The following is a 27,644-nucleotide window of genomic DNA, read 5'->3' as shown; positions in this document are numbered from 1 at the left end:
CCTGCATCTATTCACAATATGTTTCAGATTCTAAACTTTCATCTATGATTTGAAACTCAATGTAACTCAGTGGATGGGATTCTTGAGCAAAAGAAGCTTCCATATCGTAAGTGACCTCAACAAATTCATGAGAAGGCTTCCCATTTATGTTGTCGAGAAATCGCTTGTTTGCTTGCTTATAGTTTTCTGTTATTTTTTTAAATGATGAGAAACACAAGGGTAACAAGTCTTGATCAAGAAATTCATTGTATTCTTCGTGCTCAATATCAAAACTGAAAGACTGTTGATTTCTAATCTTAGGAAAGTTTTCTCTCAGTAATTGAAATGAATTAAAACATAAAGGCAAAGGCCTTTCACCTGGTTTGAAATTTTCTGCATTTTCTTCATTGCTGTCTTGATTAATATATATAGGGTGAGTGCTACATTTGAGCTACTACAGTTGAACATCCTCCTCCAAAAAACATGGTTCTGGTTGCCTTGAATAATTGGCCTCCATTTCGATAACATAACCATCATCATATTGATCGTATTTTGGTAACTCATCAATATAAGGAATGACATAAAGCGTACACATTAGATTAACAGATTGATCCTATAGAGGTTGATCTACAAATCAATTTTCACGACTGTCCATAAATGAATACATAAAGCAATCATATTCTAATCTATGGTAACTAAGATTAGCAGAAAAATGGTTAGGGTTAGTAATCTCTTCTTCTTCAAAAACAAGTGGGACATGGTGTTTCTGAACATAAATTTCTTCTCTCATGGTGATATTTTGTATCATTTCTTCTATTGTACTTTCCAAAATATTGAGCTTCACTTCTGAAGATGTCATGTACTCCTTATCTACGTTCTCTCTCTCTTTTGCATTCAATTTTGACATTTTGACCTACAGATTAGCTTCCACAGCTATTGCACTGTCCTTCCTTTCTTCAAGTGTGGTAGGGTCCCTTTCTCTCAATTAAAATGCCATTTCTAGATCAAAGGAATCTGGGTAGTGTAAGAGAGTTAAACTGGGTGGCGGTTTGATATCAGCAAAGATTGAATGATATACTTGATTGAACCTCACTGAAAAGTGTTTCACTATCTCTCCTGGTTATCTTCTCAAATGATTATATTCTTCTAAAATAATAAAACGATTGCTATTTATCACCCATTTATCAAGAAAGACTTTTGTAAATTGATGGAAATAAAAAATGCCTGCAGCTGGTAAGTTTTGAACCATTTCTTGGCTTCGCCTTGCAAAGATAAAGAAAAAATCCTGATACTGACATCATCTTCTTCAAACTCACAAAGGTCAAGAAAAATTTCAAAATTCTGAATGTGTATTTTAGTAGTGATGTTACCATATTCTCCATCAAACCTGGGAAGATATTTGTAATAATTTTCAGGGAAATCACGTAGTATAGGACGTAAGCTGAGTGGCTTGTATCTATCTGAAATTTTACAAGGTGTAGGAGTATGTACAAAAGCTGTAGGATTAGTCTTGATCTCTGAAGGCTCATCAAGTTGAAGATGGTCATCATAAGGTTCGGAAGAAGGGCCTTGACCAAGATCAAAATTTGTATTCACAATCTTCAAAGGAGAGGAATCAAATGCGCGTCTCAGATGTTTTCTCAAATACAATATACTCTGGAAAACCTTCTTGACATTCTCATGAAAAGAGAAGAAATAATCTATGGCAAAGAAAATGAAGTATTTGATGAAATTCCAACTTGAATACCTGTTCTTACCATATTGTCCTTTCATGCTTCTATTGGTAAGGTTCATCCTCGAGTGAAGTCTTTGAATTAAATTTGAAACTGATTTGAAGTCACCAGGTGAATGATTTTAGCATTCTTGTGTCTGATCAGTGTCCACCATCAGCAATCAGATATGATCCTTGTCTTTCTTTCCCAGGGGAAATATGATCTTGTGTTACCTAGCAACAACGCCAAAATGTTATCCTCCAAAATATCCCGGGACTGAGAAAGGAGATCGAAGAAGGTAACCTCAAACTGCTTAGGTTTCAATAGCTAGCCCTACTAAACCAAAGAGGGATCTCTCTATAAAACTCACAACCAAATATGATTGGAGTGGAAAAAATATATTAGGCTAGGTGTGTTCATCTCTAGGGTTTTGAAATTTAGGGTTTTGATGGATCAAGAGTCAAAATTAAGGAACTAGGTCAGGTCTCAAGGGTTCAGTTGTAAGCAATATAAAGGAGCAGGGTAGGTATGCCTTTGTGATATTTTGGGGTTGTGTTGATGTAGGGTAGGGTGGAAAAGAAAAGATTCAAAATGAGCATCACAAACTTGAATTCATTTATGAGAAGATAGGTAACATTGATATGAAATTCCTAACAAAACAGAGCTTAAATTTAATAATTCTATTTAAAACCTCTTCACAAAATCAATGAAGAGCATAGATATGGAAAGGAGATGAAATTATCATTCATATAATCTATTAACAGAAGAAAAAAATTTCACAAACTCATAGCACAAGAATTCCTAGATAATAACTACAATTGGCCTTTGATTTCCTGTAAAAGATGGTGAGTATAAGCTCCAAGCCTTTCACTCAGTGATGTCCAACCCCACAATACTAGAAAAAATATCTTGAAACAAAATTCACGTTTTGTTAAAAAAATTGATAAAAATATATCAGAATTACCAAAAACATCACTTGGCTAAGCTCTGAAGTTGTTCTGGGCATTCTAGTGTAACCGAGTCCTCGAATAAACACTTATGTTAGTCTTGCTGACCGATGAACTGTTGTTACATTTTTTCTGCATTCCGTTATGAAAATTGTTGTAATGAATGTGAAATGTTGGCTCCCTTTGCTGCTTAAAACGTGTTGAAAATGTCTTCATTGTCCTTCGGGTGGCGATGAAATGAGTGATCTAGTGGTTTGAGAATGTAAACCGTGGTCTTTCACTTGAAACATTACATGAAAGACAGTCATAAATCATGGTCGAGGGCATGAAAAACTTAACTGATATTGACCATCGAGAAGATTTATGACCCGTCAATTTGAGGTGTTTGATCTAGGCCAATTAGATTCGGGTTGTTGATCTGGGCCGATTATATATCACAATCGTAATAGGGAGAGGGGATCTTAGCCATGTTCGATAGTGTCTTGCCGATGGACTAGACCCAATTGCCCATTGAGTCACAATATATAAAATATTGCATCCAGCGGGACTTAACCACAAACTTGGACCTGAATTTTTTCAAAATATAATTAAATATCCCAACAGGTTCGGAAAGGGGGGTTTCACCATATTGCAATTTCAACCGAGAGAAGGAGGTTGCGATGAAATAACTTTAGAATGGTGCAATCGCTGGGGTCCAGGAGTTATCGCAATCTCGAGCCATGACTTATCGCAATCAGGAGCTGGGACTTATCACAATTTGGAGCTGGGACTTATCATCGGGGCCAAGACTCATAGCCAGGGGCCGAGACTCATAGCTGGGGTCTGGGACTCATAGCTGGGGTGTGGAATTTATCGCAATTAGTGAAAGACTATGCAGGGGGAGGGACTTAAAGTTGATGCGGTCACAGATTGCAGGGGAAATCGATGGGGACTTCATCGGTGAGTGGGAATGCTTGGCAAAGCGGGATGGGAGGCCGATTGCAGGTTCCTACCTTTAAAAGGATTTCAGCATGGTTTAAATGGGTGCCGCTAGAGTTAATACCAAATGGAATTTCAGCTAGAGTTGGAATATTAAAGGGACTTTGGGATAAGGCTAGAGTTTTGGAATTAATATGAACAAAGGGAAACTAGGGTTTGGCTTAGGATTTAAGGATTTTCTCATGGAAAAAGGGGTTTCAAATGGAATGAGGGGATTTATGAGGAAAGTTGAGGGAGTTATATGAAATATGAATGGGGATGTTGAAACAAGCTGAAATCTCCTTGAACATTTTTCCTTATTACTACTCCTATAAGGTGATGACATGACCCCTATATGACTTATTGATGATATGACTAAGACACTCTTTGTTGACAATGAGTGATGACAAGACCATGATGGAATTAATTGACCTTGAGAATGCATAGAGTAGTAATGACCTAGAACTGACCAATGATCAAATTTTATTTGAAAATATAGAAATTTGACCTAACAACCCTATCAACACCTTTGAAAGAGTACATTTGATCACTGGTGACTAGCAAGATTGATAGCAACTAACATAAGTGTCTTGAGGAAACCCCTTTGGATGTTCCTAGGTGTAATTTTATTTCCATCTTGGTCTCATGTCCTTCCTTGCCTAATCAATTGCACAAATTAGGCCCATATGAACACATTTCCCCATTGCGTAAGTGTAGGGAATGAAGGAATGCAAGTTTCTTATTTCCATAAGCTGAAAATTCCCAATAGAAACTCATTTTCGGAAGTAGCAACATTATTCACAAGCTAGGCACATAAGCTATTCAAATTAGATGTATCTTACATTGGATTTTATTACATAAAAACCTCACAAACGTTGAAACCTCCTTACATGTCTCTCTACATTTGAAATAGAGATATGACATGGGGGCTTCTCTAAAATTAAAAGTTGATTCTCCTATGAACTTTTCAAAGAATTTTTTTTCCACAACAAAAAGGGGCAGTGCAAGAAACATACCGAAACCACTGGCCAAAAACGCAGTATTAAAACTTACTAAGGCACTGTAGTGAAAGCTAGCATAGTAGTAGTGTAAATTGTCCACTTATCAAAATGGAGTGACTACATAAATCATAAATGTGTTTATCTATCTTTACAAGGAGGATTGGCAGGGAAATAACATAGACATCGCAGTGAGTAGTTCTCTTTATCATTAAAAATAGGGGTACAATCGATGAGGATTCTACCAACACATAGATGTCATGAATGTTTGAAATCAACAATTGTGTGGTGTATTGAAGTGAGACAACTCAGTGGAGCATTCATAATGTTCGAGCAACCTCAAGCTCAAAAGAAGTTGTCTCTATTTCTCGACGTGATCCTTGTGAGCAAAGAAAAATATGCCTGCAAATAGACTAGATCCATACTATATCTATAATTGCGAGCCATTTTCTATATTTGAACTCTCCTTGGCCTATGATGTTACGTATTACATTGTCCCTACCTTACCCTATTACATACTACATAATTTAATTACAGTGTAAAATGTATTCTAATCTCATGGTAAGTTTTTTGCAGAAAAATTGTACCACTATTTCCTTCCCATTGAACAAACACAACTATTAACATGATTTTCCACCTATTATTGTGTTGTACAACTTTGATGCAACCATATCGCTTTATGCATGCAACATTTGGCTGCGTAGGAGTTCAACAACATATTCACTTTTTCTAACAATATTCACTTTTCTAATTCTATGTAAACATAAATAAAGTTCTTCAGAGTACCGTGGAAGAAAGCTAGGATTATTTTTCTCCAAACTATTTATTAAAACATTATCAAAATTTGAACTATAATCCCCTACTTCTCTTGTACGCTCTGCAAAATAAAGGTCACCTCTCTCCATCCCACTTCATTCCGTATGGAAAAAGTTCCTCTCGATCGAAAGTGTTTGTGGATAATTCCCCAAGATTGGTTTATCACCACTGAGTCTACAATTAAACCAATGTTCGTGGATAATTCTTGAACGTTGGTTTATCACCATCGTGTTTACAATTAAACCAACAACCACCCTTTGAGATTTAGCTTATTGTATCGAATTGTGGGGGCTATGCATGTGAGTTTGCATATATGGTAATAACATGGGCGAACCTTTATGTTGTAGTTGGTGTTTAATTAAATTAAACAATATCAAATGATTCATTTATCTACTTTTTATTTGTGACAATTAAAGGGCCATGCATGTCGCTCACCTCGCTAGATATTAGAGTTTGACATGCATGCATTGCACATGCCTCTCATCACCACATCGTGGATAGTAAAAAAGGGTGAGATAATGTATGTTCATGTTATTGTTATCATATGGTAGAAATTATGTTCTTCTGCCGCAACTCTGCCACAAAAATGGGGTGATCCATAGGGACCTTATGCCACAAAATTTATTGTTTGTGAACAAGAACCGATAATTTGTCTCTTAAGGCCATTGATTTTAGATTATATGTATTCTTTAAATATGGTTAGTCGAGACTCCATTTTTGTACATGACATTTCTGGTAAAATTTTGAGCAGATACCTACTGTAGCTTGTTTTGGTTGCGGGACATAAATTTTTAGAAATTTTATAAATTCTTCCGATTGAAGGTTTTGGTAGAATGATTTTTTATTTAGTTAAATTTTAAAAGCTTCTGGTGCATCATTTTTTTTTGAGACATTCATAATACATTTTTTTATTTGAGACATTCATAATATTTGCAATTTTTTCTTATGCAAGGAAAGAACCCAATCATTTTGTAGCTTTAAAGAATCAATGCTTCGAAGTTCTAATATGATAGTTTGATACGATTTTTTTCCCTATTATAAGGAATCACTTTTATGAAATAGTTGGTAGTCTATACTATTTGGCACCGAAGGTTTGGAAACATAATTATGGAACTGAGATCGATGTGTAGAGTGCTGGTGTTATCCTATGTATTTTATTGTGTTGCGTTCCACCATTTTGGGTTCTTGCAACATACTCTCCACTTGCTACTATGAATTATTAGTTACTAGAGTCATGGATTGATTATTTTGTTTTAGAGGGGGTAAGCTAGCAATCAATATTGTACTACATGTTTTCATGGGTTTAAAATTTCGATGCTAGAAGATTTTTAATTGATCCAGCGGTCATAAAACATTATTATAGATAATTTCCAAATTTTAACTTTAAATTTTATGGTATAGGTTTGTGTTTTGTTCACTTTTTTTTATCGATGCAATATTACTAATTTGGGTATTGTTGATGAATTTGTGGTGTTTTCTGCAGTGGAAAATTTCCAATCTATTTCTGTAACTATCAATGGGGAATTCTTGGGTGGTTGTTTTTGTAAATATAGTGACATTTTTTTGTTTTATTTTAAATGGTTCATTCTATATAAGAAAATTTTTGATGAAATACATAAATTATCCAATACTAATTCATATTATTTGAAAATTGTAATTCGAATGGAACAATGGAATAAAATAAAGTAATTGTCTTGAGGAGGTATGGTATTTTGTCCCCTATGAACAACTTGCCAAACTATAACTCTACTCTAAGAAGTGTACCCTATGATTTGGGAGGAAATACTCCATAAGCGTACATTCTCCATATTGTACAATTCAGAAATGAAATATCCAACTACCTCCACCTAATCAATAAGGTTAGATTCATTAATGGCTTGATCCATGCTCTACACCTCTACTATCTCGCAGGGCACACTTAGTCAATAGGTAAAAGAACAAATCCATACAACAGTGTGAAGGTGCACTAATGACAATATATTCAAGATTTGGGATATTGATGCTCCTAAGTTCTCAGTCTTTTGAAAGTCATGAAAAAATATAGGAAACCTTGTTGCAACAAACCAGGTTGGAAAGTTTTTTATTTCAGAAATATCCAAGTTAAAAAAAATTTGTCACATAGGAATTCGCTGAGACAATAGTTGAGCCAAGTGTAACATTCTTACATTCCAAGTTTTTGGGTCTTCTTTGGCTTGGATTTCAAGAAATTATAGTTGAAAACGTTGTTACAGTTTGTTGAGTATGTTCTTCGAGTGCAATCATGAACTTCCCATTTTTAAAACAGTCCATCACTTCATAATTTCAAAACATAAGTAGGGCTTTCAAATGTATTGGATTTCTCTTCGAGTAAAAAAGTTATAACAACTTATTTTGTGTGAAAATTAGTAAGATTCAAATTATTGTTTTCCATTTAAAATTGAAACTCACTTTAAATCCATGTTGGAGAATGATTTGTTTTCCATCACTTTTAGGCTAGTTGATTGCAGTATTAGCAATGAACATAACATCGACTTTATATTTGAGAATTTTGTGCAAATTTGCACAAACAACTTCATATGCTGAACTTTGCTTTTTTGATCTCATTTAAATTTGTAGAATTGGGTTGTTGATGTCATCAATTGCAAATTGGTATTCAAGAGAGACCAACTTTTCCTTTTACGCAAGGCTTTTCACATATTTTTCCCATCGAACTTGTTGGAAAAACTAATTTGATGGATTGATTTCTATATTATTCATTTTTCTACCTAAATAAAATCCCCTAAAAAAATGGGTATACATATATGATGGTTCCTCTTCTCTAGAAATAGAAACATAAATCCCTTGGGATAGTTGGATAATGGGGCTTTTATTTTCTTCTACGTAATTTCTCTTGAGTAATTATACAACTCTCGAGGATCTTCTAACTACCTTCCAAGGGACCTAATCATCACTAATCTGTTAAAATTTATTTCAAATGCTATACTTCACTTAACAATACTAATTTTAATGCCCCATAACATAAAAAATTAATACAACATCCAAAGGGGATTGAAACCACAATAAAATATGATATAACTTTCTTCCTTCAAAATACAAAAATGAATACATGATAAATATTGCAAAACCAGTGATGCTTTATGGAAAATATAGTCTACAACAATGTGCATGAAGCGGAAAAAAAATCAATGGTGAATCTCGAGGTTGATCCCCATTGAAATATTGGTCGATCTCCATATTCCCTGAATTATGATTCACAAAAGGTGCTTCCATGCATACCCCAATGTCTATAATTTTTTGATTCTACGAATATGTAATTGCAGTAGGCAATGTAAGCCATTACTGTGATTCTTTCAGATGTGGTAATGAGGCTATCAATAGGTGCAAAGTGTAGCTGATGATAGAACAAGGAAATTATGAAATTAATGCTATATATATATATATCCCTTTTTTCATAAAAGCTAATCGCAATTAGGTGGCCTCCATCCATGTTATGTCATCTCAATAAAATATTGGACGATGGATACATATAAAATTTATGTATAAATTAACCTTTCTGTTCTTAACGAACCAAGAAATGGGCCTATGTACGTATAAAATTCCAAATCTATTTTAAATTTACTTAAAAGTAATATTATCATTGCTTTTTCCATATAAGCTTACAATTTCTAAAAAATTTAATGATGCTTTTTTTATTGTGTGTGGGTGGCTGCATGTTTTGCACCATATATTTGTCTACGTACACTCCCCGCTCCGCACGGACTTCTTGTTTAGCAATCTTTCTTGTTCTTTAGCAAGCGTATATTTTTTTATAATAAATATTGTGTTGCCAGTAATGTTTCTATATATTTGATGTGATTTACATGTTGTTATTGTGAGCCCTGAAGTGTAGATATAGAAGTTGTTATTTCTGATATGTATGAGTTATAGTTGTGTCATGTTCCTCATAGATTTACTTTTTGAGGATCTAGTTTTTTCAAAGTCAATAATTTATATTTTATATATGTAACTGTTGTGATCAATAAAATATGATAGTGTTATTTTATTTTGTGTGCAATCTCTCTAGCATCTGACTGTTTTTCTAATATGATACATATATGTAACTGTTATGATCAATAAAATATGATAGTGTTATTTTATTTTGTGTGCAATCTCTCTAGCATCTGACTGTTTTTCTAATATGGTATCAAAGTAGGTTCAACCCTAACTCTCAAGAAAGTGACCATGCATTATTATAAATGTTAATAATCTGGGCATAGAATAGTTTAGTGTGTGAGATTTTTTATGACCGTGTGTGTAGATTTGTACATATGTTTGTTGCTTTCAGCTCTCTCAAGCATCGCCTGATCCTTCTGATTTCTTGCGTCAAATTCTGCGACGGGTTCTCCGAAATCTCCTTTGGCGCGACTACATCCAATTCACAGATTTCCGACTGCCTCAATCGTATCCAACTGCTTGATGAATACTATTCTAGCGCTTGTTCCTGTGCGTAGATTTGTTCCCCTGTGTATATTTGTACGTGTGCTGCAAAGACATTTTGCTGTCCTAAGAATTTCCACTGCCAACCAAGAGACATATAGCTTTATCTGATTAATTGGATTTCCACTAGCGGGTTTTTTAACTATACATGGTAAAAATGGGCCATATCCTTCGCTCAAATTTAAGCACTCGTTTGTCCCTACAACGTGCAATGAATTTTGTTAAGGTGGAAAAGTATTGCAGTGAATCCGCATGAGATAACAAACATATTTTTTATCGATTTTGTTGCAGGTATATCGACGAGAAGTAACGACAGCTTAAATTTGGAGAAAATAGTGTCCATTGAGGCGACGTCAGTGTGGGAGCTCATTCCAAATTTGAAAAGCAGTCCATCGCTCAAATCCCAATGACTTGCATAATTCTTTATTTTTGTCTCTTTGTCGGGTAGGCAACCGGCTTGGAGCCAATTGTAAAAATTTTAATCTACTTGTTATTGTTGATGAGTAGAGAATATATTTATATATAAATAATGTAAATGCATGTTATTATTTTCCATAGGCCATAATGTTGTATTATTAAAAAAAAACAAAAGATGCAGAAGCACAAAGAATAAGAAAAATACTGAAGACTATGTGACATGTCTTGCCGGAGAAATAGTTATAAGTTGTTTTTAACATGGTCAAGTTGGTGTGACTGATCATGCTCTTGGAGTGTCAATATAGGTTATTTTATATGAGGTCAAGTTGTAGAATTGTCTGCTAAAGATATTTAGAGCGTCAATATAGGTTATTTTATATGAGGTCAGGTTGTAGAATTGTCCGCTGAAGATATTCTATACCTAGAGTGCTACCCTAGAGAACTAAAGAACATTGTAAGGATTCAAAAAATGGTGGAATTTCCATAGAATGTTTTATTACCGAGATTGTCCTTCAGGAGCGTTGTAACCCTATAGACAATCCTTGGCTCACTAGGAATCAATTCCTAGGACATCTATTCATCAAGATAACACATTTAGCTTGCTTCTCCGTTACGATAATTTAGAACACTGGTCTATAAGTAATGTTAAAGAAATTGTCTTGGGTGAAGACACTTCTCAAGTTGGTCTCACTAAAAATGAAACTGATTTGAATATGTAACAAAATAATGGAAATAAATAATGAAAAATAAAAAACCAAAGGATGCTTATCACAATACGTTTTATCTCAAACTTTACAAGAAAATATGAAAGACTGAGAAATGAACATGCAGAAAAGAGGAGCACATATTAAGGTTATTTAGTTTAAGATTACATGTACTATAAATTTCATAGGTTTTTATTATAAAAATAACCAATAGCTTTGTTACTCCTTTCCATAGAAGAAAGACAATAGACGATATACAAAGAATAGGAAAACACCTCAGTTTCAAAATACTACATGGAATCACCTTGAAAATATTTATTATTATCTAAGAAATGGTGAAAAAACTACACAAAAGTTATTGTCTTCTAAAGTAAATAATCAGAGCCCCAAATGGTTCTATCAAGTTTCTTTTATAGTTACATTAGAGTGCTGACAGTCATAAAAATAGTTAACTATCACTAAACTACTTAAACAACTACTTTAGTCCTATTCGGTCCTTTTGAGGGCTTGAACTTTTACAAAACTTAGAACCAAAATTGTGTAAATATTACAAATACAATATTTAAAAATTGATAAAATAAATCTAGGTGGCTATCTTTCACTCGATGACTTATGATTCATGTGCAGTCTTGCTTCTTGAAGGTCCAACTTCTCTTACTTTTACTGTTGGAGACATCCATGCTCTACATTTCTTCCATACAATGAGCTATGTACTTGGGCATTTCATGAACCTTATATGGGTCATTATGAAATTACTGATTCTTCTATAAGATGGCTTTTCTATAAAAATGGTTTTGACCAACCATAGTAGCTAAAAATCCCTGTGAAGATAGTTGACGATGGTTGCCCCTTTGAGAAATGTTGCTTTCTCATGAGAAGAATCAAATTTTCTTTTAGCCTTCACCAAAATTTTTTCCTAAGTCTCAGAGGGAAGTAGATTTCCCTATTGGTCTCAGTAGGAGGGAAATCCTTCCCGCATCCTTTTATCAAAAATTGTATTAAATTTCAAAACTGATTCTTAGATTTCGTCGGGTTTTGCCTCTGTTGTTTTTCTGTATGAGTTTTTCTACATCATGTTACTGATTTCCAACACTATCTTTGTTTTGTCTTCCAACTGCATATTTCTTAATTCCTGAGAAGACTTAGAATTAAGAGAAACAATCATCTTCTTTGCTAGTTGAGCACATTGCCGAATTTTCTTTATGAGAAGCAATGATGATTCCTAGGGCACTGATAATCATTTTTCCCTCTTCCATTATCGGCAGATTGTCACAGATAGATTTCACTTGTTGAATAATATCATTAAGTTTATCTCTTTGGCTTGTATAAGTGACATATTTACTTTTACCTTTTCCCTCGGTTCTTTAATTTCACTCTAGGTTGTCTCGTAATCCTGTAATATTTCAATGCATTATCCTTTTCCATAGTCAATTGTTTCTCTTTAATCTTCAAAAGTTCCTGTGTGTCCTCTAATTTCTTTTGTATCTTTTTCATTTCATCCTCTGAAATCTTTAACTTTTTCATAACCCTGGTCAATTTGTCAGTTGGATCCTTTGAATCTATCTGTACCAGGATGATGCAAAGATGAGAATCTAGCTTCTGTTGTAAGCTAGCATTCATGTCTTTTTATTTTCCTTCTCCACTTGGGTGTTAGGTCCCTATAATACACTAGTATTATGGGGAACTTATGTTAGGTCCCTATAATACAAGTGTATTATAGGGACCTAACATAGGGCCACCTTTGGGTCCATGACATGCTCTACCACTGGAAATTTTAGCCTCCTTCTAAGCACCTGGATTTATGTTTATGCTCCTTGTAGAAGCTTCTATACAACAGAGACATCTTCAAGATTAACACCAATTTTGAAAATTAACTTTTTCAATTCTTCATTATGAGTAGACAAGGCTCTGGAATTTTTTTTTACCAACTTTAAGTGATTCACAAGCTTTCGCAATAAAGCTTCAGTCTTATTTGCTTGTAGGGATGCCTTACTCAAATCATTGTAAACTTATTCTGCATTTTCCCTGTGTAATTTAATTTTATCACACAATGTAATCTCCCTTATATTCGTAGTTAGATGTAGGGCCTTAAAACCTGCTGATGAAGAAACAATTAAAGAAGATGGGTGAGAAAAAGATAATTTAAGTTGGTTTCTTTCTAAATCCATGGCTGACAATAATCTAGTATGATACTCAGAAATTGACTGAGTTTCTAGCTGGGACACAACATTTTCTTTGATTTTCTTGTTCTTCTCTTTAATTTGATTATACATCTATTTTAGAACGGAAACAAATCTTCACGAGGATTCTTCTAAAATAGGGGAATAATGTGTGCATGTCACTTCTCCCAATTGAAACTGGAAACTAGATACAGTAGATGAACTTCCAAACAGAGGCTCAAAATCCTCTTTTCATGTAGTTTTGTCTTCTTAGGGTTATGACTAGTTTCCTCATCTAAATCAACTATTTCTTCAACTTCCCTCTTCAAGCCTTTTTCAGTGGGATGAGGAGTTTCAATCTCCATTCCTCTTCATGTTTCAGATTTATCACCATTGGTCAATTTCTCATTATCTGGTCTGGAATCATGGGTAGAAGGAGCATAAGGCTTCTCTAGCCCTCTATTTGAAATGATATGGTGAGGATCATAAGGCCATTTTGCTCTCACTAGAGTTGTATATCTTGAATTGTCCTCTCAACTTCCTCCATAGCCTGTCTATTATTTACAATGAAAGACCAAACAATCTTGGGAAGCTTGAATAAATTACCTTTATTTGTTCGTACAAAATGAATCTGAGCCACATTGAGATTTTTCCTACTGAATTCCAGAGCAAACAATTTCATTGTTGCAAAAGAAGGAAGAATGTAAGGGGAAACATCTGCTCCATATAATCTAATCTCAACATAATCTTCAAATTGAAACCAATCTCCAACTTTGATATCTTTGCTAAGTTATAAAAAGGTTTGAGCCTTTGGTAGGAGACATGGTGGCACAAAGCTATTTATAGTGGAATAAATGGTTGACATGAAAGAGGTAGTGAAATATTCAAAACCTTCATAATTAGGGAGCCTTCTCAAAATATCAGTCCAATTTACCATTGATTGTTTCCTCTTATGAACATCCATTATGTTAAGTCCTAAGTGCATGAATTTTTCCACATGAACATAAAGGAACATATAAAAAACCAATGACGGAAACCTAAAGAAACCAGTAAGATTTAAATTTCACAACTGGGATTTTATCAAGCCTTCCTAGAAAGTTGGAATATCAAGCATAGTATTAGGTTGCATGATTAAATTGAACATTCCTAGCATATTACAATCAATCAAAGAAGTATCATCCCTTCTCAAAACCCCAAAAATTAGTTGTAGAATTGATTTAACATGTTCGTCAAAAGTTTCCAATGGAAATTGAGTTGGTTCAATAGATAAAACTTTTCTTGAATGCATAAGATAAAAAGATAATTGGGTATAGTCTCTAACATAAAAATTTTGAAAATTCACCGCAAGGGATTCCTCTGTAAAAGCAGTGTAATGTTTTGAAGGAGGAAAGTCTAGGGTGTGTTGATTTAGAGGAGCAGAGGCCTAAAATATATTCTCTCCTACAACGTTTATCAAAAAATATTTATGGGGATACATTGCGGAAGCAATCAAGGTGATAAACTCAGAGTAAACATATGTCTGAGGAATTATAGCAGAGAAAATACCTGATTTTACTACTGCAGTGTATACATGAGAAACAGTTTTACCTACTAGGACATTCTCGTAGAGTTCTAACAAATTTAAGGAGAAAAGAGGGTCAAAGACATCCCTCTCTATGTCCATGAGGGGAATGTGAGTTGCAGATCCAGTTAAAGAATTTTTCTTTGAAATTTTAAAGAGACTGAGTGAGTGGACACAATATACAAATACCTAGACATTGAATGTTGACATTGGAATCCAAGTATAAAATGTTGGCAGATGTGGAGGTGCTTGTAATGTGCGGAAACAGAATAGACAATGTACTTTGTGCAAATGGAAAATGCGATTTTATGGGAAAATGAAAAAAGGTGCGAGGGAAAACATAATTAAATATGGAAGTGAAAAGTGTGCGGAGTGACGGGACAGGTGGTGACATGGAAGATATGGCAAGGGTGACGTGGATGACTATATAACGCAGAACATGAGGTGTAACTAAGAATGAAAACCGTGCTCGCTTGTTGCAGACCTGAGGTGGTTACCCTCTACCATTCATGGGAGTACCCATGACGGTAAGTTGGACGATCATCGTGTGATCCTCTATCAAATCTTGGCCATTGAGGAACCAACACTAATAACTCTTGTGCAATTTGTGATAGTGGGTTTCCTTTGCGCGGCTTGTGCAATTTGTGATAGTGGGTTTCCTCTGTGGGGAGGGCCCGATAGCACCCTTAAAGCGATAGGACTAACATGCCTGCCATTTAACTCTTCCCGCATTCGAACCTTCATTGAATCCCGTCAAGCCCCAGCAAGCCTATGTCTCAAATTGATTCTGCATCATCTCATCTTAGCAATAACCAAGCTTTATTCTTCAAAAATAAAATCTTATTCTAAATGACATTTGATTTTGACTTTTCCCTTTATATGTTATTGTTTTTCAGAGAGATATGATTTTTCTTTTTCACATTTTGACATAGTGAAACCGAGCTACAACAAGGAGGTCAAGAAAGAAGTATCAAGTGATGATGTCTTAAATGGATCAAGTGGGAAGCTTCAAGGTGTGGTAAAGAAAAGGGAAAATACCATGAGATTTAAGAGTGGATGTGAGTGTTAGTGATGACCATATCAGACAAATGTGATAGAGATTCATTTATTATTGTAATGTGTGTTTTGAACATTTGTTACATGTAAGCATTAAGGGAGGGTGTTGGAAGTAATACTTTCATGTATGTCATGTGATTTACAGGTTGTCATTGTAAATCCGAAAGTGTCAATCTAAAAATTATTTCCTATCTATATCATTTGCAGTTGTGACATGTGCGGGTCATCTATCTACTTTTTTAGGATTTAGATTTATCGAATTTGTGTTCGTGCAATCTACCTCATAGCCAGAAAAAGTGAAAATGCAATGCATTTCAGAGAAAGTGAATTAATTTCCGTGCATAGCCACTTATAGCTGTGTAACCTGCCTAAAAAAACTGCCATAGAAAACTGGCCGGCTGTAATCGGCCCAAACCGACCAGCCTCCGGCTTTGCTTAACAAACCTGCATTTGTATATACCTTCACGAAACATCATAATAAAATCATGTAAAGCCGTTTCCACATCAATTAGTTAAACCGTTTCCACGTCAATTAGTTTACCTTTGCGGTTTTATTTATGTGTTTATTTTAGGCAGTGTATCAAAAATACATCACAAAAACTTATAACTTTCTTTAATGATTCCATTTGAATTTATTTACGCTTACTTTTGAACCGGACGTTAAATTCCGACAGGTTGCTTCAACACAAAGGTACACGGTAAACACTGGAGCACAAAGTTACCAATTGATGGCAATACGGACGTTGTGGGTGTAGCCATGCGCAAACCCTGAAGTTGCAGAGCAGCGAGGAGGACCAACTGCATAAGTGACAAGAACCAAAACCGTAAGTTTGTATATAAAAGCAGAAGGCCGTGAACACATATAAAGTGAGAGTTACATCATCTCAATTATTCATTCTATGTGAGTGTTTGTTCTTAGTCATTTAAATTTGAACATAGATTTACATTTTTGAGAGATTATCAAAGGCTGATCTAACACACTTCCGAGTGTGATATACATCAAAGATTTCGAAAAATAGATATACAGGGAAATTTATATATATATACACGGAAATATAAATAGAAATATACAAGGAAATTTATATATATTTATATGGAATTTTAAAAACATAAACAATGGATTAGATGGTATATCATTTATATACGTTTTTGAAAAATCATTTCCGCATTTTAAATTAGTTTTTTGAAATAAGAGATTATACATAATCTTACTTAGAATTGGATCATAAAATTTGTGGGGACTAAATCCCTTCGCTCAACATATTGGTGTGACTATAAATATCTCTTTCTTATAGTTGCAAATAACTATTACAGTGGACAACATTTTACTGTCAGTCAAAAAATCTGAATCTCAAAATGAATTGGGCGTCTAGCTAATACAAGGGATCCGCATAGATCCGCATAGAAATAACTTATATTTAAGTAGCTCTTTCCAAGTAGCCATAGTATTGGCACTCAGATAGCGTCCTCTGCAATTCCCAACCCTTGTGGACCTCGTTGATGAAAACTTATGCAGCCTTGTTAACATCTTGATGCGAAGTGCCCTTTACTTCCTTCTCATCGCAACCCTTTGCTTCTTTCTTATCGCATGTTATTGCCGCCAAAGCCGAGGAACGGGAGCCGGAAACGGCTGGAAGTGGCCCATGTTCCACTGGATTCACCTTGGACATGGATTGCTTCTGCCGTCCATTCTGCTCTTCTGATTTGCCTCCGCACTTGACTAACCACTTTCTGCACATCTTGCGACACTCTAAAATCTCTAATAGAATTTAGAGATGATGACAAACAATTTACCGAAGAAAACCCAGAAAGACAGCAGAGAGAAAACGGAAGACGATGCCCGTCACAAGTTAAAAACAAAGAGAAAAATAAGGGAAAGAGGGAAAATGGACGATTCACTTCGATGAACAAATTTTCCCTCCTTAACCCTATATATGCAAGTATATTGGCACCCGTTCTTTCTAAGAAGAACCGTTGTGATATTCGACGACTTGACCGAACAGCCGCTGACGACAGTTCTCTCTCGTCAGTAATATTCGCCGCGTTTTGATTTATCAACGATTCACTAACAATTTTGATTTGCCACCATTCGAAGAAAAAAAAGATTATCCGGCTTGAGCGGACTTCGGCCAGCCTTCGGAAAACTTTATCTATAAAAAGAATAAAATAGAGTTATCCATGGGAAGTTTATTCCTCAAAAAATAGTCGGCCAAAGAAGATCGGTCATTGGAACTGCTGGGGTTTTGGGAATATTTTAAAATCCAATAACTTATTTGAATCAGCTAATATCTATTAAATTTTAAAATATTAAAATTCAGATTTATTATTAACTTGCATAATAATCTAGATAAATGTTGGAAAAATCACCGCACTTCTATAAAATCTATAATTTCCACCATGGGGATCCTAGTCACTAGTTTACCAACACCTGCGAGTTTTGGTGTAACGACAAACTTCGACATGGTATCAGAGCTTGGACCCAGGTTCGATTCCGCGAGTTGCGTTTGAGGAGGGGTGTTGGAAAAATCACCGCACCTCTATAGAATCGGTAGTTTCCACCTTGGGTGTCACGCCCCTACACCTGCAGTAGTCTTCCAACCGCTTGTAGCGAGGTGCGGCACCACCGAACGCTTTCTTTTTAACAATCTAACATTCGTGGACTACGCCTACTCCAACACTAACATACTTAGTTTGTGTTTCGCAACAAAGTAAATTTATTTATCCTTTATACTTAATGAAGTCCATACTCATTCATTATCCATATGCAATTAACCGAGAACATCAACAATTGCAAACAAGTATAAAGGGAGGGGCAACTCCCGAACAGTCTGCCCAGCAATTTTATTAAGAATATCAGATTTACAACACAAGTGTGTCTTGGCCAAACTAGGTCTCACACTTAACCAAATATTACAATAGATAGGCCACCTGCCTTTTACAACCATGTGCACCCTTGCACGAAGGGAGGTGCTCACCCGAGCCACCCAAGATCCCTTAGCCAAGTCCTGCACAAAACTGCATCCAAAACGAACCCTGGCACACTTGCCTACACCTCACACGACACAAGAATAACCAAACTGCACTTTAGATAACATGCGCATGAGATATGCGCATCTCCTTATCTTCCTTGCGCAGATTTTTATCCCTCTTATGCGTATCTGTGAAAGTGTGAATTCGTTGATTACAAATGAGCCTCATGCTCTTTACTTATATGCATTATACGTATGTTTAAGGGGGTGTGCAGCCCCATGGCCGACCCCACAAATATGTACATACACCCATAATACATGCCCATGCGTCTCCATTTTATAAGTCGGCTGCATACATTTGACATCGCATATATGTGTGTCGTTCCAACACTTAGTCGTTTAAGTGTTTTTCCCTAACGTCGCATATATCGTCACATAATGTCACAGCTTCCGTTGCACAAGCATCGCAGACCCATCGCACTTCCGCCGTTCAGCGTGCCCGCCCGCGCGCCCTCATGCACGACTCGCCGACACCCGTCGCACTTCAGCTCAGAGGCCTTACATCCTCCTCCATCTGAAATCGTTGTCGTCCTCGACAACATATCATCCCGGTAGCTCTCCACCAAGATCATCATCATCCAGGATGTCGACCTTTCTACACAAGGCAAACATCCTTGCAACATATGTAGAGACTCTTTCTCCACTATGTCCTGGCCTAGTGACCACTGCCACCAAGCTCACCATACCAAAGTATGTATCTCCATAATCCATGCTCAGGTCCATGGAAACTCCATCCATCTCATCTGCAACATGTTGTCCATGTGTGTGTCTCCTCCAATGTGAAGAGATCATCTCATCAAACCAACTCTCGATGTGCCCCATTCAGGTCCATGAAGCCTCTTCATCATCTGCAATGTGCCATCCTCAAGTCTCCATAGAAGCAAGTATGCACTTGTCTCATCTATCCATGTGTAAAAAGTAGTTGAGTCTCAGCTCAACCCATGCCTAAGTCAAGGCATCATCATCATCGTAACTTCATCACTTCAAAGTGCCTCATACCGATCCTCTACATCAAGTCACTCTTCCAAGCCATGCCCATACATGTATGCATCCCATACTGCATCAAAGTCACCTGACCTCAGCTCCTCAATGCATTAGATCCTCTAAGTCCACCGTACATGAAGTCCCTAAAAGTCACAACAATCTCATGTCATCCTGAGATCCTTAATCTTCTCACAAATCCATCCAAGTCCATGGCCTTGTTGCACAAGAGTGTACAACCTCTCCATCAACTCCATAAGTAGTAAATCTCCATGTCACACTAGCAAATCCATCTGCACAACATCCCTGCTTTGGCACTCCTCATTGGATGTCCATGACATCTCTACAAGTGCTCCCACACAATGTCCTTGCATAAGACTGCCATGCTTCATGTCTCCAACCTGATGTCCATGACTAAGTTGTCCATGTAGTCCAACCAGGTAGACTCATCACAACCATCGGTCATCCTCACCCAAGTCTTCAATCTTCGGTTTAGTGAACTCGGTCACCCAACCATATCATCATGTCATGAGTCCCTTCCATCATAGCTCCTCCACCAAAGTGTCCACCAAGACTATCTCTTGGTCTCGGCCATGAGAAGTCCACCCAAAACATCACAAGTGTGTGCCCTCCTCAATCTGTCCATGAGTCATGCCGGGCACTTAGCCAATTCTTCATGTGGCTAAAGCATGACCCAATCCTCCACAACGATCATCAAGTTCCACCCTTGTCCCGGGCCCTTGCACCTTTCATCACAAGGTCACAAGCAACCCCAACAAGCCCTGCAACAATCGACAATCCGTGCTTCTCCATACAAGGTTGCATCATAGTCATCCATGGCAAGGTCCTCCATAGCGTAGGAAAATTGACTTTGCCTCTCCCTGCATATGGTCCATCTACCAAATGTCCAAATGAAACACAAGTATGAATACTTACTTCATCATCATCATGAGGCTCTCCCTCATTCATCCATGTCCGCAAACTGCACGATCCTGGTCCAACTTGATCATCCTCAAGTTCATCCTCCATCATGGTCATGTCTGCAACATCTTCATCTACCACAGCGTCCTCTTCCTTGTTAGCATAATCTGCAACTTCAACTTGCTCCATTGTCCAACCGAGTTGAAGAAGCTTGTCTTCGACATCCTTTTCCAAGGCTTCAAGTTCTTCACGGATTTGGGGTCTCTCTTGCTTCAACCTCTTCAACCTGTCCAAGGTAAGCAAGAGCTTCCTTCCACCTTCACCCAAACTTGCCATGCCTTGTTGTCCACTGTCATGAGCAACCCAGCTCATCAGCTTCAAACCTGTACTTCGTCACGAGCAACCTTTGCTCACCAGCTCTGACCGAGCTCTGATACCAACTGTCACGCCCCTACACCTGCGGTAGTCTTCCAACTGCTTGTAGCAAGGTGAGGCACCACCGAACACTTTCTTTTTAACAATACTGACATTCGTGGACTACGCCTACTCCAACATTAACATACTTAGTTTGTGTTTCGCAACCAAATAAGCTTATTTATCCTTTATACCTAATGAAGCCCATACTCATTCATTATCCATATGCAATTAACCGAGAACATCAACAATTGCAAACAAGTATAAAGGGAGGGGCAACTCTCGAACAGTCTGCCCAGCAATTTTATTAAGAATATCATATTTACAACACAAGTGTGTCTTGGCCAAACCAAGTCTCTCACTTAACCAAATATTACAATAGATAGGCCACCTGCCTTTTACAACCATGTGCACCCTTGCACGAAGTGAGGTGCTCACCCGAGCCACCCAAGATCCCTTAGCCAAGTCCTACACAAAACTGCATCCAAAACGAACCCCGACACACTTGCCTACACCTCACACGACACAAGAATAACCAAACTGCACCTTAGATAACATGCGCATGAGATATGCGCATCTCCTTATCTTCCTTGCGCAGATTTTTACCCCTCTTATGCGTATATGTGAATGTGTGAATTCGTTGATTACAAATGAGCCTCATGCTCTTTACTTATATGCATCATACGTATGTTTAAGGGGGTGTGCAGCCCCATGGCCGACCCCACAAATATGCACATACGCCCATAATACATGCCCATGTGTCTCCATTTTATAAGTCGGCTGCATACATTTGACATCGCATATATGTGTGTCGTTCCAACACTTAGTCGTTTAAGTGTTTTACCCTAACGTCGCATATATCGTCACATAATGTCGCAGCTTCCGTCGCACAAACGTCGCAGACCCGTTGCACTCCTGCCGTTCAGCGTGCCCGCGCGCCCTCGTGCACGACTCGCCGACTCCCGTCGCACTTCAGCTCGGAGGCCTTACACTGGGGATCCTAGTTACTAGTTTACCAACACTTGCGGGTTTTGGTGTAACGGCAAACCTCCCCAATAAATTTGCAAATTACAAAAGTTTAATAATTTTGTTTTAAAATTGAATAGCTATTACCAACTTCTCCGTGGGAAGTTCCTCACTCATTCATATGCTCTCCAATTGATTTTCCAAAGTAGATCTGCCATTAACTTCCATACAATTGAAAGATACGATGTTCACTTACATGCCATTACTATTAGAAAAGTCTATTTCTGAACCTCAAATTATTATTATTCTTCTATTTCTAAAGCAGTATTATTATTATTTAATATTTCTATAAATCTATTTCTAAATTTCAAGTTATTATTTTAAAAATCGTTTTAATCTTAATCATCTTAGGTTTAAAGGAATTTGATCTATTTCGAAATATTCAAGGGATTGAATAACGCGAGCATACTTATTTTTAATAATCATTATTTGATGTAGTAAAATTAATTTGCCTGTTTTAATATAGTTTAAAGAAATGGAGTTATTCGTCGTAAAATAATTAAAGTTTTAATATTTAATAAAAATTGTAAAACAATGGTTTTGAAAATAATTAGTTGTTTCGGGAACATTAAAATTTTATATTTCAAGTTTATATGGTGTAGAATAGATTGTGAAGGTTATTAGTTAGAAATTAGTAGTAAAAATTGACAAAAATTTATTGATGTTAACGGTGGCATGGCTCAAATCAGATATATTATTTTGATGACTTAGATGCTTGTGGGTTACAATTTCTCAAACTAAAAATTATAAGATTCCCAAGTAAAACTTCCCAAAAAACCATTAATCACACTTTCACTTGAAAAATAGAATAATAATATAGACACCAATCAATAAGGCAATAATCATTTCCCTAATTGATATGGTGGATCCACATTAATTCTACAACATATATAATCGATGGAAAGATAAAATAATACCAAGCCATGAACCCAACAATTCTACAACATACATAAATTTAATTGGCCAAACCAATTATAATCAAGGCATAATTCCTGCAGCATATGACTTCATACGTAATTGGTCCAGAGCATGGGGGAATTATTTCAAATCGCCCTCGGCCAAGCAACGAGTCGAATGGACGAGTTTTCACCCAAGCAATGATTCGCTCAAGTAACCGATCGATCCCTACCTCAGATGGCCCACAGCTGTTCAGATTTCACACTCCTCTGCAAATCACTAGGACTGTGCTACATCCTTAGGTGTGTTGTCTTGACCCGTTGGTGTTACTGTCCAGCAACCATCTCAGCAAGCGGCACGGTTAGTGATGGTTAGTGATGGGCATGTAGCCCTCCAAAACCAACGCTCCTTCACGTGGTGCCTCTCAGGTTTCCAAACGGGGGATTGGTTTCCTGAAGTTGGTGACTGCATCTCCACAGTGTCTCACGACATCCCTGCAACTGGATGACGTTGTCAATGGCTCCTCGACCCTTGCGTGGACGACTGGTGCACCCTACGACCCCCAATATTCGGCACACGATGCTACAGTGAATTCACACTCCGTTCTTCCTCTTCAACCTCTGATCCACGATTTGTATTGCTCGGGATTTGCTCCCTGGTGCCTCACCTTGCAATGGTGTTATCGATATGTGTAGCCTTCGATAACATACCCCTCGGCACCTTGAAATCAGTCTTTCACTCCCCTCTTTCGATCTCGGCCCTGGAAGATGTGATGAGCAATACCACGATACCCCTGTCAACCCCTTCAGTGAGTATGGATCCTCACCTGTGATCAATTGTACAGGGATTTTAGCAATTATGATGAAATAGCCCCGCCTCTACAGAGAAAGTCATGAAATGGAACAAATGAGCCCTTGACTCGAAATGAGAAAATACTTAGCCACTGGGTGATTTCGAGAACTACTGAAATTGAATTCGCTAACTAGGGTGAGGCTTAACCCCAATTGAAGCTAGTTTGAAGGATCACACCTGAAACCCTTCTTCTCGCCAACTTGAAATGCAAAGAGAAATTATCCAAAACTGTTTCTTGCTCTTGATCCTCCTTCTTTTAAAGTTGGGCGGCTAAGAATAATCTATGGTAAATTACCTTGGGTGGATAATTACATGGGCTAAAATCATCAACTGTTATATAAATCTATATATCGATATCTATCTATATATATAGATATATAATTCGGATTAAATTGGTCCAACTTGGATCAATTATTTGGGGATATTACACTTCCCCCTACTTGAAATTATTTGCCCTCAAGCAATTTTAATGTTGGATGTTGCAGTATGTGCTCTCCTTCCCAGGTAGCGTCTTCGGCAGGCAAATATTTCCATCATATCAAGTACTCACTGATGGTCCTACTCCAAAGCTTCTTTTCTCGAACCTCCAACACCTCCTCTGGAATTGGGTGAAGATGTCCCTCCTCATCTAATGGGGGTAAATCAAGTGATGATTTGGTGTTCTTCCCTATTGCCTTCTTTGAACAAGAAACATGAAATATGTTATGGATTTTGCTCTCTGTTGGAAGCTCCAATTTATATGCCACTTCTCCTATTCTTTGGATAACTCAATAGGGGCTGTAGAACCATGGCTTTAACTTTTCTTCTCCTTTCTACTTCAAGATATATTATGTGTACGACTGTAGCCGGAGGAAAACTACATCTCCCACTTCAAAACTTCTTTCTGACATTTGTCAATTTGCATATAACTTATGTCAATTCTGAGCTATCTGTAGGTTATCCTTGAGTGCCTAGAGAATATCCTCACATCCATGGATCCAATCATTTGCTAATGGTGCAATTCTATCTCCAAATGTTGTGTTCGCGAAAGAAAATGCCTCATATCCATACAAGGCTTGAAAAAGTGACATCCCTATGGACATCTGATAAGTGGTGTTATAGAAATATTCTCCTAAATACAACCACTTGGTCCATGCTCTTTGTTTCTCTGTGACATAGTTTTGTAAGGAACTTTCCATCCATTTATTTACTGCTTATGTATGTTCATTGGTGTGTGGGTGGTAACTTGTACTAGGAGTAAGTTTTGCACCTATTAGCATGAATAACTCTTGCCAGAATGCTCCCATGAACCTGCTCTCACAGTCACTGAGAATGATTTTGGGAAACCATGTAGATGGAATACTCCTTGGAAGAATTTTTTTTCTATCTGAGATGCAAAGCTTCTAGAGGAAATCGTGAAGAAGTGGGCATATTTGGTCAAAAAATCTACCACCATGAAGATACAATCTTCGCCTTTGGATGAGGGTAGCCTTGTAATGAAATCCATGGAGAGACTCTCCCATTTTTGTTTCGGAATGGGCAGTGGTTGTAAAAGACTTATCGGTTGTGTATGTTCAACCTTATTACTTTGACTAGTACCACATGCCTAGATATATTTGATAATGTCCCTCTTGTGTCCCTTCCATGTGAACGTCTACCTAATCGTCCTGTATGTCTTCTGGAATCTCGGATGTCCTGCTAGAGGGGAGTCATGGGAGGTTTGTATGATCTTCATCTTCAGTTACGACTCCGGTACCGTATAGATTCGGTCCTTATAATAGATAATGTCATTGACAACTTTATATCAGTTGTCTGATGACTGTCCATCAAGAATCTCATAGGCTTACCAGTTCTTTGAATATTCCACCAAAAGATGGCGCTTCTAGTCTTCCACAATGTCCATCATAAGGCCATTTTCCCAACTCAACTTCCTCCATATCCTGTCTATTATTTATAATGAAAGTCCCTAATGAATTCAAGAGCAAACAATCTCATTGGCACAAAAGAATGTAAGGGGCAACGAATGCTCAATACAATCTAATCTCAACATGATCTTCAAATGAAAACCAATATCCAACTTTGATATCTTTGCTAAGTTGTAAGAAGCTTTGATCCTTTGGTAGGAGACATGATAGCATGCAACTATTTATGATGGAATAAATGACTCACATGAAAGAGGCAGTGAAATATTCAAAGCCTTCATAATTTGGGAGTGTTCTCATGGTATCCGTCTAGTTTACTACTGATTGTTTCCTCTTATGAACATCCATTATGTTCAGGCCTAAATGCATGACTTTTTCCACATGAACATAAAGAAACAGATAAAAAACCAATTATGGAAACCTAAAGAAACCATTGAGATTTAAATTTGACAACTAAGAGTTTATTGAGCCTTCCTAGAAAGTTGGAATATCAAGGGTAGTTTTAGGTTGCATGATTATATTGAACATTCCTACACAGTACGGTCAATAAAAAAAGTATCATCCCTACCAAAAACCCCAACAATTACTTGTAGAATTGGTTTAACATGTTCGTCAAAAGTTTCCAAGGGAAATTGAGTTGGTTCAGTATATAAAACTTGACTTGAAGGCATAAGATAAAAAGATAATTGGGTATAGTTTTTAACAAACAAATTTTGAAAATATGCCAGCAAGTTTTCAAAACCTTAAAAGAAGTATAAGGTTCTGAAGGGGGAATGTCTAGGGCTTGCTAAATTAGAAGAGCAAAGGCCCGAAAGATAATCTCTCCTACAACATTCATCACAAAACATTTCCAGGGATACATTCCATAAGGTAACCAGACGAGAAACTCACGATAAACATATGTATGAGGAATTATAGCAGAGAAAATACCCAATTTTACTACTACAATGTATACAACTGAATCAATTTGACCTGCTAAGACATTGTAGCAGAGTTCTATCAAATTTAAGGAGAAATGAGGGTCACCGACATCCCTCTCTCTTTACATTCTTTCTTTGACATTTTAAAGAGAATAAGTGGGTGCCAAGCACAATATATATATACTTGAACACTAAATGCTGACGTTGGAATCTAAGCATAAAATTTTGGCATACCTGGACGTGCTTGTAGATGTGCGGAAACATAACAAACAATGTACTTTGTGAAAATGGAAAATGAGATTTTATGGGAAAATTAAAAAAAGTGCGAGGGAAAATATAATTAAATATGGAAGTGACAATTGTATGGAGTGACGTGATAGGTGGTGTGGTAGGTGGGGCATGATCCTTGCTTACTTAATAGTAGTGCTGGGCGGAGTAATGCCTCGTTGTAGTGCAGGTAATGTATGGTGGATAATCGCTGCTAAATCCTTCCTTCTCTTAAGAATGATAGTTGTGATCACTTATCAAAGAACCGAGGTGGTTACCCTCTACCGTTCACGGGAGCACCCATGACGGTAACTGGGACCTTCCTCAGGTGATCCCGTATCAAATCATGGCCATTGATCTGAACTCCGTGATCATACGCTGACTCTTTTACGAAGGCACCAACACTAATAACTCTTGTGCAATTTGTGATCACAGGTTTCCTTTCTGGGGAGGGCCTGACAACACTGTTAAAGCGATAGGAATAACTGTTGAAGTTATAATTTAAACTGCAATGAATAGTTGAACAGCAGCAACGACTTTACTTCAACAAACCTGCAGAGGTTTTCTTGCGATGCGATCTGCTCGCATATCACATTTTTCCCTTGTCTCATTTTTGTTACCTTTTGTTTTCTGCGATCGCGATCTTGCGATGCAATCAGATCGCAGATCGCATCC

Source organism: Pinus tabuliformis, chromosome 9, assembly GCF_031772625.1.
Source record: "Pinus tabuliformis cultivar Carrire ecotype Pingquan chromosome 9, CPIR1, whole genome shotgun sequence".
In the NCBI taxonomy this organism is placed as follows: domain Eukaryota; kingdom Viridiplantae; phylum Streptophyta; class Pinopsida; order Pinales; family Pinaceae; genus Pinus; species Pinus tabuliformis.
The sequence above is the reverse complement of the archived record's forward strand: the minus strand, read 5'-3'. Positions refer to the sequence as shown.